This window comes from Rhinolophus sinicus, chromosome 2, assembly GCF_057876585.1.
Source record: "Rhinolophus sinicus isolate RSI-liver-muscle chromosome 2, RSI-T2T, whole genome shotgun sequence".
In the NCBI taxonomy this organism is placed as follows: Eukaryota; Metazoa; Chordata; class Mammalia; order Chiroptera; family Rhinolophidae; genus Rhinolophus; species Rhinolophus sinicus.
Window position 1 is genome coordinate 122,494,207 of NC_142502.1, and position 7,580 is coordinate 122,501,786.

A 7,580-nucleotide genomic window follows, 5' to 3' on the forward strand; every position below is an offset into this window, starting at 1 on the left:
CAGGTTTAACAGATGCCCCTGAACAATTGTAGACTCTTATTCACCGGCTTTTCTGATGTTGGATTTTCCACAACTGGACTCTCCTCAGCTGTCAAATACTATTTATTCGCTGGTGTTAGACATTCCCTGACATAACCAACAACCCACCACCACCACCTCTGCTGGTGGCACCAGAAGGAGCAGCAGCAAAGGACAATGATTGCCTGGGCCACCCCACCATCTGTCACCTGTTGCTCTACCCTTTGAGTGTCCTGTTCTTCCTGATGGCCTGGAGCTTCTCCCAGTACCTATCCTACTTTAATCATGGGTCTCTAATTCCACCCATTCTTTCTCATACTGTTGCAGTGAACCTCGAAAGGATGGATGCTGATGTTGAAGTGGTCCAAACACATTAAACTGTTTGGTCATGTGTCTGAGAATAATCACCTGGGAGAAAACTGGGAACAGCCACATACCTCCTTGTAGTTTATACAGTGTTGTTTTCTCCCTAAGAGCACCAGAAGCCATACTACCAAACCTATAGGTGCTCTGGGAGAGTGGATAGGGCTGAGTCACATTTGGCTCACCTTGATGGCTGTCCACATAATTCATTAAGTAGCAAACAACAATTTATCTTAATGTCAAGCTAAAGCCACGTGAAGGGTATGGACATGCTCATTCTTCCTTCAGCTCAGTCTAGGCTGTGGTTACTGTTGATCCTTGAGTTGCCCGAAAAAGAGACCTGATGGTTCCAGAAGAATCCAGGCAGTGGCCTGTGTACTAGAACTTTAGTCAGTACGGTTGACTTTTAGAAGTAATTCTTAGAAAAAAATGGGTGTAGGCTAGAAGTTCTCCCGTGGTTGGATTCTGTACTTTTGGTGGTTTTGCTAGGGTTGGAGAGGTGGAAATCGGGATGGGATAAGATGGCAAGAGAAGATTTGGAGCACTAGGAAACGCTGGGAGGCTTCTCTGGGGACAAAAGTTTTCTGGGTTATGACAAAAGTCAGCTGCAAACTACAGTTAGAGCCCACAACAATGGAATCAACCTCACTGCCCCCTTGGTACAGAAAATAGTACAAATTGTGAATGAGCTCTTTTCAGCCATACATATGCTTAGACTCATCATTATTAAGTCTATGGTATTATACCTAATTACTGCAGGACTTTTCCTAGTCTGGCAAGGTGGGTAGAGCATACAAAATGAGATTCTTTATTTTAAAAGGCAGTTCTTCATCTCTACCCCTCATCACATTATGTTAAGAAATACATGAAGAGAGAACAGAAGAGTAAAGATTAGAAAAATGTAGCAGAAGAATTGGAGACAGAAGAGATGTCTAGTATGAGATTCATGCTGTTTCTGGTTCTGAGATGTAGGGACCATGTGCAAGGAATGTACAGAGGCCTCTAGGAGCTAAAGATAACCCCAGCTGACAGATAGCCAGGAAGGAAATGGGGTCCTCAGTCCTGCAACCACATGGAACTGAATTTTACCAATAACCCAGATGAGCTTGAATTGGATTCTCTCCCAAAGTTTCCAAAAGGAACACAGCCCTGCTGACACCTTGATTTGAGTGCAGTGAGACCCGTGCCAGACTTCTGACCGACAGAACTAGGAGGGCCAAAGCAGTAAGAATGGCTGAGCTTCCCATCCTCAAGACAACAAGAGAAACAGAACACGAAGAGAAGCAGGAAGTGGAGAGAAACAAGAAATGAAGAAAAACAAGAAGTAGCTCACGCAACAGCATCTTGAATGGCCAGGGCCTTATCTATTACTCTTCCTTGAGTCTTTATTACACTCTCTTTCCTCCTCTCCTCTTCTGTTTCTCTTCCCCTTTTTTCTTTTTCTCATGCTCTTCTCTGATGGGGTCTTAGGGTTAGTACATCCTCTGCTGATCCCGCTACTGGAATTCAACAACGTTTTCTGCTCTGAAAGGAGGGAGAAACCAGGGTACTGTCTCTTTCCCTCCGTGTCTTGCCATAGGAGGAGGTTTGAATAGAAAGCAAGATTCTAGCAGTAGTATCAGGGAAGAGTAAATAAAGGTGCTGGTTATTCCAAGCTATGATTTTCACTTCCATGAGAAATTAGATAAGTTTAATCATTAAAAATGCCTTATTTCTTGACATTCCTCAAAATATCTTGATTTATAAGAACTCGCCTACGTGTATTTTAGTAAATAAAAATATACACAGTGAAGAAAAAAAAAGAAATACATGAAGAAAGAAAAAGGGAGGAATGAAATAAGCTAGCATTAGGAACACCAACTAACCATAAATAACTACACAACTTGGTCCAAATCCCTGTTCTTTAGAGAATTTACCTAACAGATTATTGTGGTCTTTGGTTCCTAGGACCTCTGACATTAGAGTAGGAATGCCCATGATGTATTTATCTTCCCATTCTCAAGTTGGAGAGAAAGTGAGGAAGAGAAAGCTGGGAAAGGAAAAGTTCTTTCATTCCAATGCCATAGGTAGAGGAGGCTCCATTCAGGGAAGCTTTTATATTATCCCACAATCCTATTTGTCTCCATATTTCTAAGAGCTGGAGAAAGAGAGAGGGATAGAGAAATAATTAGATGTGACCATGTAAGTGGAAGACGATGCCCACTGTTAGAAAGCCCTATGTTTGAGATGTTTCCCCAGAAATAAGACAGGCTGCCACACTGCCTTTCACTCCAATGTGTAGGGTGTTAGAGCATTTGGGCTCCAACCTGTACTGTGGTTCTAATGTACCTCATGAGAATCAAACCACGCAGGCAGCCAGAACAGGGTTCCCTGAAGGAAGCATACCAGTCATAAGAAAGGAATTCAGAGACAGGAGAGCAGTGAGGACTAGTGTCTTAACGTGGAAGGTGTCAGGGAAGAGGTGGTGTCTGAAGTAGCCTTCAGCATCTTTAGGGAAGGGTCATTTCCCTGAACCTCAATTTCCTCATCCTTAAAATGAGGATACTGAATGGCCCTCAATTTCCTTATTAGCCTGACTCATTGAGAAGAGAAGGGTTTTCCCATAAGTGATGCCCAGCCCACCCACAGGCGGCAGCTGCTGTCCTTAGGAGAGGGTACCCTCCCCAAGTCCTGCCGTCACACTTAGTGTGGGCCACTCAGGGGGCTGCATGTGCTTATAGTCTGTCATGAATGGCTCCACTTAAGCACATCTAGGCAAGAATTAGTTATGTCAAGGTAGTTATAATTTCCATGTCCAACCTGGACATAAACACTATCTCCTTGTTACTGTCTTTAATATTGAAATAGGTTACAACTCACTATCTATTGAAAAGCCACAGAATGTAGAAAATAAAGACGCAGGCTCTGGTGCTTCACCACCTGGTTTCAGAGCCCCGTTATTAGGTGGTGACTCCTCGTATGTTACTTTCCCAACTATAAAATGTGGTTTGTCATAACATCCAACTCCCAGTTAATGTAAGTGAAACAGTACAATGCCAGGTATCTAAACATTCAAATGTTACTTTTAGTTACCTTTTAATGACAGTTATACAGTTGGAAAATGGTTATAAAAAATCTTACCTTCTGGTAGGGGCAAATTAGCTTTTGCGGTGGCTGGGAGAGTTGAGGGTATCTGTGCTAATTGCTGCTTTGGGCTTGAAAGATGCCGGGTGTGGTGGCCGCAAGCCCTCTGCCATCTCAGACGCAAGAGAAGAAGCCACGGAAGCCCTGCTGCGCCTGCCCAGAGACCAAGAAGGCGCGCGATGCATGCATCCTTGAGAAAGGAGAAGAGCACTGCGGACACCTAATTGAGGCCCACAAGGAGTGCATGAGAGCCCTGGGATTTAAGATATGAAATGGTGATCTGCTCTGTGAATAAATAATTCTTGAAGAATGAAGATGACTTAATAAATTGAAGAGTTCTTTGATGAACGTTGATAAATGGAAAAAGTATTTGTAATTTATTTTAAAAAAATAAGAAAAAAAAATATCCCTTGTGAAAAATCTTCAGTGAACTCTAGGTATTTGTTGTAAGGAGAAAACAGATACTGATCTCATCCAGTGACATCTCCAAAATCAGGCGCATAGAAGTGAGAATATAACCCTTTACCAATTTGGAATGAATGTGGTCGCCATGTCCTCTCATTCAAGGTTTTATTTTTCATTTAACTTAAAGTCAAGAACTGGACAAGCCTTCAGTCTTAACATTTTAAATCTTTATTGTTGTTCTTTACTACTACTCTCTTTTGGGGAAGCAATTACTTTAGATTTTGAACCACATTAGAGTGCCTTGGCTTGGAAGATCTTAGCTGTTTGACACAATCTAAACTGGCTAGTTATATTGTAGGCTAGACTAAGATCTTAAGTTTAATGCCCAGGGGCCAGAGAGAGTTGTCTCTTATTAGTTAGAAATTGGCGCAAGCCAGAGGCTGAATTGGTACAAATAAGTCACTAATGAAATAGCCCTATGCTACGCGGTGGTGATACCTGCAGTAGAACACAGTGTGGTTTGCTTACTATAGCAACCCTGTGGTCCTGTTAGTTGCTTAAGGGCTAATGAAACAATTGGTCATATTCTATCTTTTAAGTAAATTGAGTCAAATCTCAAAAGATTCTGAGGAACATAAGAATACATAGTGTTCAATGTCATTGTGTGATGAGAAAATTGCCCCTTATATAAGATAAAGCAGCGGAATTAAATTATTCCTTAGGATTCCTTCCTAGTTAATTAAGAGCATGGCTTTGAAGTGTGATAGCCTTAGTTTCAACAGGTGGCTACGTGAGCTCAAGCAAGTCATCACCTCTTTGAATCTGTTTTCCCATCTGAAAGAAAAAAAGAAAGAAGCAGGAATAGTAGTAATACCTAATTTACAAGATTGCAAGTATTAATTAAAATAGTGTATATAAAACATTTGGCACAGTATCTAGCATTTAGTGTTATTAACATCCTCTGATTCTATATTCATATTTTCACTTGAATATTTGGATATAATTATTTTAATACACATTTTATAGTTTGGGGAGCATTCTTCTAGGTGAAGAATAGAATCTTGGGGCCAGCCCAGTGTCTCAGGCGGTTAGAGCTCCATGCTCCTAACACGGAAGGCTGCCGGTTCAATTGGGCTCTCAACTACAAGGTTGCCAGTTCAATTCCTCGAGTCCCACAAGGGATGATGGGCAGCTCCCCCTGCAACTAAGATTCAACATGGCACCTTGAGCTGAGTGGCCGCTGAGCTCCCGAATGGCTCAGTTGGAGCGCATCCTCTCAACCACAAGGTTGCCAGTTGGATTCCTTGACTTCCGCAAGGGTTGGTGGGCTGTGCCCTGCAACTAGCAACAGCAACTGGACCTCGAGCTGAGCTGCGCCCTCCACAACTAAGACTGAAAGGACAACGTGAAGCTGAACGGCACCCTCCACCACTAAGATTGAAAGGACAACAACTTGACTTGGAAAAAAGTCCTGGAAGTACACACTGTTCCCCGATAAAGTCCTGTTCCCCTTCCCCAATAAAATCTTAATAAAAAAAATAAAAAAAAGAATAGAATCTTGGACTGCTAAGACAGCTATGAACCAACTTTTCATCTAATACAGATCCCTGGTAGATAGTTATCCAAACTCTGCTTGAATATATCCTGGGACTAAAAAAAGGAAAAACAATTTTCATTACCTTATCACCCAATGTTAATTTTTGATGTATGCTATTCCAGATTTTTCATATGCATTTATACATTTTTAAAACAAAAAGATCATTTTTCTATGCTACATATTTTTAATGAGTTCATAATATAAATTGCCTTTTTTCCTTGATATGTTTTACCATCAATGAGTATAGTTCTACAATGTGATTTGTGTTGGCTATGAATAAATCTACTCTGTGGCTTACCATAAAAAAAAAAAAAAAAAAAAAAAAATCTTACCTTCTATTTCCTACTGGGGGGATGCTGTAAAACTTGAAGTCATGACTGTTACAACACACAAAAGCCTATCCTCTTATACATTGAACACCACCTACAAGTCTCTGCTGAAGATTGCTATGTTGGGGACATTGCCCCCAGCAAAAGTTTTTTTTTACCATTGCATTAAATAAACTTGTTTAGATTAGAATGATAGATAAACCAGTATTGTGCAACTCTACTCTATAATAAGTGACAAAAGAGCAGGTGTCAGGATCTGACAAGCAATGATCAATATTGAAACTTCCAGTTTTACTGAAGGTAATAGGTTTTGATGACCCTGGCCTTGTTAGTGGGATTTCTGGCTATGGCCAGTGAAGAGGTCAATAAATCCTCTCCCCAAAAAGTAACTATAAAGCTGGGCAAATTAGGTAAAAACAATTAGTTCAGTGCCCTGGAAATTGACCAAAGGCATACCAAAATCTAAGAAATATTTATGTATGAAAAAACTACTAAGAAGAGCAGGATTCTGGCATTCTCACCTGGATCTGCTTCTATCCCCTGTCCCCAGGTCAATGGAAGAGAATGTTCTACCAGGACAGGCCAGCTTCCCAGCTGTGATCAAGGGCCTTGCTTGATTTGGAGCAGTGGATGACACCTACATGCATTTGCATAGTCTGGAAATGACAGTATTGGCAGTGGGTGAGTGGTGACTCCATTAGCCTGAGGTTGCATTTGTGTTCGGGGCAAGCATATTACTGGCTGAGTGTACGTGCATGCACAGCAGAAACTGGAAACAGCCCAAGCTATCCACACACTCCTGGCAAACAAGACACAGAGGAAATGCAAAAAGGCCAGGTGGAAAGGAAAAACTTGGGGGAGACTTAAAAATGGCCTGAACTTTGAACATGCATTTACAGACCTATCAATAGAGGACAAACCTTATTGGCTCCAGATGCTTTAGCAAAATCTCTGTTAGATCTAACACTCAAATCAAAAGGCAGAGATATTGTCATATTGGATTAAAACCCAACATCCATCTTTTTGCTGTCTATAGAGATAAAAGACTAAAATGTTCAAAGACACAAAGAGATGGAAAAAGATATTCAAAACAGTATCCATAAGAGAGCTCAAGCGACTATACCAATATCAGACAAACTAGACTGGAATGCAAGATGTATTATTAGAGATATAAAGGAATATTTCATAATGATAAAGGGTCAATAAATCAGGAATTAAAACCATTATACATGTATACAAACCAAAAAACAGAGCTTCAAAATACATAAAGCAAAAACTGACAGAATTGAAGTTGAAATAAATAATTCCACAATAATAGTTGAATATTTCAATACCCTCTGCAATAACTGATAGAATAACTAGATATAAAATCAACAAGAACGTAGAAGAGTTGAACAACACTATCAACCAATTTGCTCTGACAAGACAGAACACTCTGATAGCACACACACATTTTTTTTCAAGTGCCCATGGAAGATTTCCTAGGAAAGACCATATGTTAGGCCATAAAATAAGTCCCAATGTATTTAAGCAGATTAATTATATAAAGTATGTTCTCTGACTACAATGGGATTAAATTAGAAATCAACAAAAGAAAGAAATCTGGGAAATCCCATAATCTTACAATCTTTAGGAATTAAACAACACACTTCTAAACAAACCATAGGTTAAAGAAGAAATCACAAGGGGAATTAGAAAATATACTGAGACTATGGAGGACAGAGGAACCTGTTGAACTGCATCAG

The 7,580-nt window shown here is 40.3% G+C and overlaps 1 pseudogene; it reads left to right on the plus strand.

The window, feature by feature from the left end:
• Window positions 1-3,511: 3,511 nt before the first annotated feature.
• On the plus strand, window positions 3,512-3,875 carry LOC109459401 (cytochrome c oxidase copper chaperone pseudogene; annotated as a pseudogene).
• The last annotated feature ends 3,705 nt before the right edge of the window (window positions 3,876-7,580 follow it).